Raw genomic sequence first — 11,189 nt, 5'->3', positions numbered from 1 at the left:
CCTAGAATATATATATATACATTGTCATATAGAGGAATTAGGTGATGAAGAAATTAAGAATATGTATAAATTTGTAATTTGTGATGAATCCAGAAATATCAAACCTGAACACAAGATAGTAGAAACCCTAGGTTTCACTGAAATTCTCAGTATCATAGATTTTCCCAAGGATGTTATAAGGATAGTACTAAGCAGGGTACATGGTGCATTCTTCTAGTTGGAATCAGTTCACAAAATCAGAAAAGAAGTAGTAAAGGCTATGACAAGGTTACCTTCCACCGGTAATAGGCCTGATAAAACAAAGAAGGTCTCAAATGACCTAGTGATTAACCTAACTGTTGCAACATCTGATAAAAGATCCTTAAGGGTAAATGATGTAACAAATATCAATGTCAGATTCATCAGTATGATCTTAGGCTACAAAACCACACATGCAAATAGGTTAAACTCAATCTCTAGCTTATGCATAAAGAGTGCCTATGACATGGTTAATGATAATGCAAAAATAGATGTGTGCGAATGGCTTAAAGATGAACTAATTGACAATTTGGGAAAGATAAAGAAAGACAAAAAGGGTACATGCTGATTTGGAAACCTACTTGTCTATCTAAATGCTATACATAAAAAAACAAGTACCTTGTATCGGTAACAAAAATCTTGGTTTTGATATACCGATAGGCAAACAGGTGGCAAATTTACTAAACAACATGGGAGAGAACAGAGAAAAGAACATAAATGAGTATTTTTAGACACTAAATGCTCGGATGAAGACCGGAGTCAGATTGTCACAAGCAATTGTGAACAAGTATAAAGATGAAATCTATTTTGTTATAAAGAAGGATGAAATTTGGATGGAAGCGGTTATCCCAAGAACCATTTGGGTTACTGAAATTGGGTTTGAAACTAATGACCACATAATAGAAACATATGCAAAATCCCTCCTAGCAACACCTAAGGAACCCAAAGAAGAAGTATTTGGCAGTGCTGAGACTATTGAAAAAAAAAGTCAATCAAAGAAAAATGTTAAAAAGGTTGAAGCAATAGTTAGAAAAGGATCCAGGCAAGCAAAGCTATTAAGGAAGATGTACTTAAACAAACTGGTATTACTGAAGATGAGTTAGGAGCATTTCAACCAGAAATTCACCTTTCACTGGCTGGAACTTCTTCAGAAAGTGACATACCAGCTGCATTCAAAAGAGTTGTGAGAAAAAGGAAATCTTCACCAGTATCTTCACCTTCTCCTAGAAGAACAAGACAAAAACAACAGGTAGTAAGGCCCCCACTAAAGAAATTAACTTCGAACAAGAAAAAGGTGACTCCTAAGAAGAAGTCTATAGCTCCTACTGACAAATTACTAGATGAAATTACAGAGGATGGTAAATTGAAAAATATCAGCAAAATGTATAACACATTATCAGATGATGGCAAAGATAAAGTAGAGAACAGTGTAATATTGCACTTAGATATTTTAAAGAATTTTTTGATGCAAGTTGTTGATGAAATACCAACAGATCTCTACAATAGACATGAAGCTAGGAGAGTAGGCATTATTGAACTTGATAAGAAAATAAAAAATTGAAAAATTACTTGTTGTACATCCTATCAACTCACCTGATGAGATAGATAAATTGATCTCAGAGGCTAACCGGTTAGTATTTTCAACTGCTCATCGGCATGTAGCACTAATGGCAGGGAGAGTGAATGAGGTAACAAAAGAAACAGCTAATGCATGGGACATATTCCTTGTAGAGAAGGAAAAGCAGGAAGAGCATCAAAGCCCTAAACCCATCTTGGTATATCAAAAGGATAAGGGAAAAGGTAAGTTTGGTGGACCACCTAGCATAAAAAAAATAGATAACTTATCCCCACTACCTCTAGATACTCCACTGGTAGTTACTACTGACAATCAACCGGCTAGTGAGAGTATGGACATACCACATTAGGATACAAATCCCGATTCTGAGGTGTTATATACAATGAACATTGACACTCAGAAAGTCAATATTGTGGTAGATAATGATTCAACAGGGAAAATAGATGTGGAAAATGAGGCACTAACAACAGATAGCACATAAGGTAAACCAGCAGGTGACAACACTAAGAAACAGGCAGAGCAACAAGCTCCCTTAGAGCAATAGGCTCCCTCACAGTAACAGGTTCATGTAAAGGTAGTGCCACCAGCAACAGCTAAGCATTCCAAACCTTTGTTTAAAGAAATGCAAACATAAACGGACCTACCAGAGTTCACCACAAGCAAATAAATTGCTCCCACCAGTAGAATACAGATTGTTGGTTCTTCCAATGTAGAATTCAAACCAACAAATGTGACATAAATTCTTTTGGGTTCTATCAAGAAGATAACAGAGTGTAGTTCACAAGCATACAAAGCAATTGATGATACAATTCCAATTTTGAAAATGATAGCACCCAAGTGTAATATAGATAATAAAGATTCTTTAAATCAACTTGACACATTGTCTAAGTATATTACTGACAACACTATGACAGTTGAACAAATAAATGAGGAAGCATTCAAGGAGAAACTAAAGAAGGAAAAACACAAATTCTTTGAAGAGGAATTAAAGAAGTGCATGAGACAATTTGACACTCTTTTACTGGAACTATGTTTTACACTAAAAGAATTTAAAACTTTGTACAGAGATACATGCAAAACAAACTTCTTGACAGTAGATATAGATAAGAAGATCAACAAGGTACAGGAAGAAATAAATCAACTAGCTGATAATTTCATTAATTCATCTGAACCATTATCAGTTTTTGAGTAGAAAATAACAAGTTTTGAGGAGGAACTTCTGAAGTTGGAAAGAGAAAAGGAAAGGCAAAAGATCTAAACTGGAGACTTAGTCCAAAATTAGACTACCTTGCCTCCTTAAGAAAAGAGATATCTGAGGCTTTAATTCAAGGATAGAAAACACCGGCATAGCAAATGCAACACCTCACTGGTACAATTCAGAGGATAGAGGCCACATTAAAAGATAGCAAACGGTTCACTGAGAGCCTAAATCTAGTATTGGTAGACCTTTTTCAGATTATAACCAACCAGTTACAAGGATAAAGCTAGAAACCACACTCAATTGACACTTTGACAACCTTTATCATTGATGCCAAAGGGGGAGTAGTGGAAATGAGAAAAATAATCAGCAAATGGATCATCAGCTCAGGGGGAGCACATATTTTATTTGTTACACAAGTTTTGGTAAGACAATTCTGGCAGATTCTTTTTTATGACACTTATTGGATTTTTCTCATGGGTGTTGCCATCAATGCCAAAGGGGGAGATTGTTGGCAAATGCACACTCCAATGAGATATTGTATGTGATTGAAGGTTTTGTCATTGATGGAAACCTCGCAATCCTATGACATTGGCAAGACAATTTACCGGCACCAGCAACAAGAGACTCTACACCGGCACATTGAACACCTACAGTGAAAAGAAGTATACCGACACCCAGGCTGACATGAATTTTGTTTATAATATATTTTGTAATTAATTGTAAAATCATTATAAGCCAACTTGGCAAGTTGTAAAATGACTCATATATGTATGAGATCACCATAGAACATTTTGTAAGGAAGAAGATAGGCGAAATAAGGCAGACCTATTATGCGAATTATAGGTTAAGGGTTTATGTATAAAGAAGAGCTTAAACCGGTACTGGATCTGGCATAGTAGATGCTATTTTGAAGTAGTACAAGACATTGGATTTGCATAATCAATTTTTTAAGTCAGTGAGACTTCCCATTTTGTAATTGAGCAGTGAGCTCTAGGCACTTGGCCTTCCTGCATGTGCAGGCCCCTATTATAGTAGTAATATTCTCTTATTGGTCAGTAAGTGAATATTGCGGGTCACAAATCCCACCGAGGTTTTTCCCACACTAATTTTCCTTGTTAAACTACTATGTTATGGTGTTCTTTTCATGTGGTTGATGTTATCTCTATTTATTGCTTTACTTTTTGTTTATCGATATACAATACTGATATGCTTTACATGTTTTAAGTTAAGAAAATTATAAAACCGGTTAGATACTGATTCACCCTCCCCTCTCAGTATCTTTGGGTATCCTAACACTAACAACAATGCTTAAAAAGAATGCAATTTGCAAATGGACCAAGGAAGGTACCAAAAGTTTTGCAGATATCAAAGAGGTACTTACATTAGCCCCAACATTTATTAATCCAAATTATGAGAAGGACTTCATACTATATACTTTTGGAGGTGTTGATACCATTTCAACCATGCTCTATCAGCAAAATGAAGAGGGTCAAGAGAAGCCAATTTCTTTATTTAGTCATATATTGCAGGACTATGAGGTAAGATATTCATTCATATATTGTATGTTGTAGTGTCATAAATTGCGACCCTAGCAATTTTTTACCACATGAGGATCCTCATACATGCGAAATTGAATCCCCTAGCCCAATCAGAGATCAAAGACTATTCAACCCCTGAAAAATGCTTCTCCCTTGCCCTCTGCACCACCCTATCTGCACTCTGTCCTAGAGAAAAGGGCAGGACCCTTCCTAAGTCTACATTGAAGGTTGTGTAGTGAGCGGGAAAACTTCCACGATGTCGGCCTGTGATGAAAATTAGATTCATTAACCCTAATTGACAAGTATAAAAGTCGCATTTCTCCTTTCATTTTTGCATAAGACTGATACATGAAATCACACATTCAAGCATTCAAGAGCATTCAAGCATTATTTTCTAGCATTGATAATTCTCAAGTCTCCCTTCAAGGCTAGGTTTTGCATTGAAGTCAAGGATTCAACCATTGAGGAGGAGATTCATTCCAACATTCAACTTCATACAAGTATTTCTACATATATTCTATCTACAACCTCCCTCAAGGTGATTTACATTATAGTCTTTCAATTACATTTTCTTGCAAGTACTTTCTTTTATTACTTGGTTAATTCCAAAAATGGGGTTTGACCTGAAGGAAAATCCCCAATCCCAACCCATTTTCCTCCCTTTTTGTGTGTAGGTTGTAGGTGCATAGCTATACTTTTGGATTTGGACTCCATTTGCAGAGCCGAAAAAACCCTTTTCATTTTGCGGATTTTTTGGAGGACCATGTACATTCCCACCACAGTCCAAGTAACTTTTCCTCAAATTTGCAGGGCGGCTTCATCTCGACATATTACTGCCAAATCTAGGTGCACAACTTCATCCCACACTCTGATCTTGAGTTATTACCAGTTCTTTGTCACTTTTGCACTTAGTCTCTATACATAATTCATTCAATTCCTTTCCATTCCAAATAGAAGAGGGGATTAACTTATCATTCCCATTTCATTCAAAATTCTATCTTCTTCTTTGGAGGTTGAATCTAGTAAATTCCCCCCCCCACATCTTCCAATGTAATGCTTGAAAAGTGTTTGAAGGGAATCCGTAGTAGGGAAAGGGTAGCTTTCCTCTTGATCTCTCATTCACACATTTTTCACCCACCATTACATTTTGGTGAACCCGACATCTTGCATGCTTTCCTTTGAACAAAATTACATATTTTTCATTTGTAAGTTTAAATTTTCTGCAAACTTAGTGGTTAAATCATTAAAAACCCTAGTTTTTAAAATTAAAATTGAACTTGTGATTTGTAAAAATTGCTTGTGGTTATCTTAGATCTGAAAATTGTTTTGTTTGTCAAATTAAATTTCCTCATTGTCTTGTTCAATTTGTAAATCAAATTTATAGAATTAAGTGGTTACTTGTTAAAACCCTAATTTTCAAAAATCATCTTGAACTTGTGCAAAAAATTGGATTTCCATTTAATTTTTGGATTCCTGATTGTTCTTAGACTTGTTTTCATTCCTACAATTCAAATTTTCAATTTCCCTCATTTTTCCCAAAATTCAAATTTCAAAATTAAGTGGTTAGGTCATAAAACCCTAATTTTCAAATTTAATTGGATTTTGTGCAAATTTCAATCAATTTCATTCCAATTCAGATTTCTAAACATTTTTCATGGTGTCCCTATCCATTAGGTTTGACATTTTTCAAATTTGCAATTCAATTCCTCTTTTTCTTCAAAACCCTAATAGGGTCCTATTTTTTCCATTTGAACCTTAATTTCGCCCATCTAGAAATTGTAAAATTCACCAATTTTGGGGGGTTAGCTTTGAAATCATTGTAATATTCATCCTCGAACATTTAAAAAAAATTGATCGGACCATGTGCATTCCCGCCACGGTCCTCGGCTTTATTCTCAAAATTTTGGGAGAGTGTTATGACTGTAGTTAATAGCCTAAATCCAGAAGATTGGCTGATTTTGTCGATTTTTAATCCCTCTAGAATAAAAAATACCTTCAAAATTCAACATTTCAAATTTCAAGAATTTTTTTGAAATTAAGAGGTTAATTATAGTCTGACCTAATTTTAAAAATTAGGATTTGAAAATTAAGTGGTATTCCCTTGGCCCTAATTTTAAAATTCCAATTTCCTTTCATTTTTGGAAATTGTGTCATCCTCTTCTTCCAAAAAAGTTCAAATTGTTTAATCAGTATTTTATTAAATTTTGCATTAATCAATTTTGTAAGCTTTGTTCCAAAATTCAAAATTCAAATTTTCCCTCTAGTGCATGAGTTTTACCACTATTAGTCCTACCTATATTATCCCTGTTAGACGAAGCATTATAATTAAGGTCTCCCAAGGTTTAATTACCAAGGAAATGGAGCCTAATTTGGGTGACTTCTTTAATGAGGATCATGCTAATTCTTCACATCCTAATCATGTGCCTATTCACCCCATTGATGAATCCCATGATGAAGAAGAAACTTTAACTAGGGTCTCTATAAATCAACTTTCCACATTGCACAATCAATTTGATAACTCTCAACAATGGATGTCCCAAGAATACCCTAATAGTGAAGCTCTTCCATTAATTAAAGGTCTTAAATGCATGATTCAAAGTGATAAGAATGAAATTGATATATTACGTGGCATTGCACATATTGCTGATTCTAATGTCATGCCTATCAAGAGTTATGTCGAAACCCTAGGTTATTGATAACCTTCAACACAAGTCAATCCTTCAATTCCTTTGACTACTCTTATGACTAGTATTCCTACTTTTACCTCCAACATTATGGATACATCAACTCAAAATGTCATTCCTACAACCATTGTGTTAGACACAATGTACCATTGAGAGGGGGGTGAAACAGTTGTTCACAAACTTTTCCCTTTATCTATCCTATGTGTGTATACCGATTATCAGTTCTAACAGAAAGAAAACTTATTGGTTAGATGGAAGACAATCACAAATGCACTCACACATGAAGGAGACATCACAAAACACCAGCATATACGAGGAAAACCCAAGATGGTAAAAACCTTGGTGAGAAATGCTTCTAGAGTCTACTACTCCAATCCAGCCTCACAATGAATCTTTGATTATAATGTCTAGGGCACCAACCCAAGGAGCACCAACCCAAGGAGCTACAACCCCTGCACCAAGCTCCAACTCGGTGGTCTTGAATGAACATATTCAATTAAAAAAGTAATAGTCTTGTTACAAATGAATTTTGTAACTCTTCTGTAAACCTCTCTACTAGATCTTCTATCTACTTCACTGTCGGTTGTCTGATCACCCTCACACTACTACAGCCTTATCTCCTCTACTTCTCTGTCAGTTCTGGTCTCTGTTGGTTCTTCTCTCCATCAGTTCCTCTTCTCTCTTCTACACTTCTACTCTCCACCAATACTACAGTTTGTTAGTTCTTTGCTTGCCTTCCCAGTAATCTTCTGCAACTCTTCTCTATTGGTTTGGTCGATGTCGGTTCACTCTTCTGTCAGAATCAATGGTTGACTATTGGTAGCCTCAGTGATGCCAGTTGAACGCCTTCAACTGATTCTCTCTTTCTCACACTCGGTCTCTTCTCTGATACTCATTGAGCACTTGACTGATTTCTTCTCACATGTAGCAACACTCCCTCATTCAGCGGCAACCTTCATCGATTTTGGCTTGCTTATTTAAAAATTGGTTTTCCTGCCAAAAACCAATTCAAACTTTAGGTGGTTAGGGTTTCCCCATTGACCTTGAGGAAAACCAAATCTAATCAGATCTCATCCGATCTGATCCTGCCATTATTGTGCCTTCTAGAACACACCTTCCTCATTTAGCAGTCTGTATTTAATTTGTCAGTAGATTTCTTGGTCTATCACCAAGAATGGTTTCACGGTTTCCTTTACCTACCTCGATCTTCTCAAACAATATGTTCTAGATCTTTGTTGTTCATTTGACCTTGAGCCGCAAACCTCTGTTGTGCATCCCATGAATCTCACAGTAGACATAAATGTCAACCTGTCACCTTCTACTCGTCGCCTGGCACTTTACCAACTCAACAAGCTAACTTGTGCATGCATGCCAATTCAACTCCATGTATCCCCTTTGTCAGCATCCACCTTTGCTAGGTCATCTGTGTCGGTTTGGATAGGATAACCGACCAACTCCATTATCGGGTTCTTCTACTGGCTCACAAACCCTACCAGTTATACCCTAACCGTTCTGCAATCAACTTTGTACTCTGCTTCTCTTTCGATGGAACACTCAATCGGTTAGCACACTTGCTAACCTACCTTATGCACATCCTCATCATATGGGAGTCTTCTACATTGGCACATTTTTAGCATTACCGATGGACATACTTACTGGTAAAAACCTTGATGACACCATGTCATCAACCTTCAACTATTTCCATCTGAGGCATCTACATACCGATTGCACTCTCTATCTACAGTTGCTCAACTCTGCCTTCTTCATCATCAACCTAGACCTCATCTCAATCGGTTTGTCAAGGTGACAAACCCATCATACTTCAACTATTTTGATACCTCATTGTGCCTTCTCTGTTGGTCCAGTGCATATCTTTTGATTTCATGCACTTGAGGCATCTTCATGGTTCATTTTTAGATCTGGTGTGAGACTTCAAACATTTTCCTTTAACTCTTATGTCTTATCTCACAGAACTATGATGCACACTTTGCATAATAGGAGATAAGTTGCACTTATCAGTGGGAGCGGATCTTTGTCATCTGCATCCTGCAATGCACCAATATGGCTTCCCTATTCAAGCAACATATCATCAAACAGGCACATGTGATCCAGTTGGGCACACTCACTAGCAGTCTTCCCTTCAATTAGTGACTACATCTTTATCCGGTGTGAGTCCTACTGATTCACATCCACACAACATACCGGTGACCTATACATACTTCTCCTTTAGTATGTGATTCTTGATGGCATTCCACATCTTCATCACAGTTAACAACCCAACATCTTACGCACTCATAGATGCCATCATCTACCAGTTGTTATATCATACCGGTCTCTTGTCCATATCTTCAACAAAAGTCAAACACTAACTTGTGTACTAGTAACTCCAATGGTCATTGTATTGAATGACATTCTCTCCCTTATTGGTGGCTTGCAACACTAGGTGATATCAAAGACATCACATCCAGTATGCATCAATGACACTACTGCATATACATCTCTTATACTGGTAGCCATCCTATACTGGTTGACATCAATGACAACACAATGCCAACACATTGGTCATTGGGGCAATCCTTCTTCTTCATTTAATCCTCCATCTTTACCTATGTCTTCCATAAGTATTCCTATTATTCCTCAACCAATCAATGTGACACAAGGGGGCAATTCCTTCAACAACTTTGTTCCTCCTTTAAGTGTCCCTTTTCCTACCTAATCATCACCTATGTCTACTTATCATAATGTCCCACCACCTTATTCTCAATCCATGCCTTCTTTCAATAATATCACACCACCTTCTCAATAAACTGTCTAACATCAATTCTTCTACCAAAGAGACAATTAACAATCTTGCTCAAACCGTGTCTTCCTTACAACAACAAATTTCTTCTATGACTCAATCCAAGATTAGTGTGCCCACCTTTGATATTGGAAGCCCACTTTCTCTTGATATTGTTAAATTCATGACACCTAAACATGTTGAGGTCCCTCAATTAGAACTCTATAATGGAAAAGTTGATCCTCTTACGTATGTCAAAACATTTCAAACCTTGTGTACCAATTTTGCTTACGATCAAAGATTGCTTGCAAAATTGTTTACAAGAACACTAAGAGATAAGGTTTTTCAATGGTATTTCTCTTTGCCTTCTTATTCTATCACTTCTTTTCAACAACTAGAAAATGCTTTCATCCAACAATTTCAAAACAACATTGGTCCTAAAATAACTTTGACTAATTTAATGCATTGTAAACAAGGTGTTAAAGAAAAAGTGATTGATTTCATTGGTAGATAAAAGCATTTGTGTGCTCAAATTTCTTTTCCTATATCAGATAATGATATTCAATTAATTTTCATTTCTAATTTACAAAAAGATATTAGGGAAAAGATTCTTTTGTTTGAGTTTACTTCCTTTCCACATTTGTGTGCAATACTCCACAATTATCAACTTTTTGTGAGTCAAATGGAGCAATCCACTCCTATGGCTCTGAGTGATAAGGGCAAGAGTGTTGAACAACCATTTGTGAAGTTCAAACTAACAAAAAGATTCATCAAGTTCAATGATACAATCAACAACCATAATGTGAATGATACAACAAGTGTGTCTCCTATTTCTAGATTTTTCCAAAGAGAAAGACAATTTACTCCTTTGAATGAATCTTTACATAGTATTATGTCTCAATTGTTGCAAACTTCCTCCTATAAAACCAGTTGATCCTTCTAAACTTGCATCCCCTTATTTTGATAACAATTCATTTTGTCAATTTCATTGTCATCCTGGTCATGATACTGAGAAATGTTTTGCATTGAAAAATAAGATTCAAGATTTGATTGATAATAATACTATATCTATGGCAGGTGTGATTGATAAAGGGAATAAATTAGTAGTTCCTCCTAATCAAAATCTTAAGATTTTCACTGCTCCTTTGCCTTGTCATACCTCTAACGTTATTGATATTGTGCCTACTTCTTTCTTTTCTGAGGAATTCCCCTCTATGGCTCCGAAATTGGTAAATATGGTAGAAAAACAAGATACATTTAAGGATCCTTGTATTACATTTGACCCCAGTGAGACCATTAGAGCACCCGATGGCCCTTTATACATAGTTGTGAAGGTTAAGGATATACCTTGTCGTGGTGCCCTTATTGATCCCTCTTGCATGGTTAATGTCAT

This window comes from Cryptomeria japonica, chromosome 6 (assembly GCF_030272615.1).
Source record: "Cryptomeria japonica chromosome 6, Sugi_1.0, whole genome shotgun sequence".
Classification (NCBI taxonomy): domain Eukaryota; kingdom Viridiplantae; phylum Streptophyta; class Pinopsida; order Cupressales; family Cupressaceae; genus Cryptomeria; species Cryptomeria japonica.
This window is presented reverse-complemented; position numbering follows the sequence as displayed.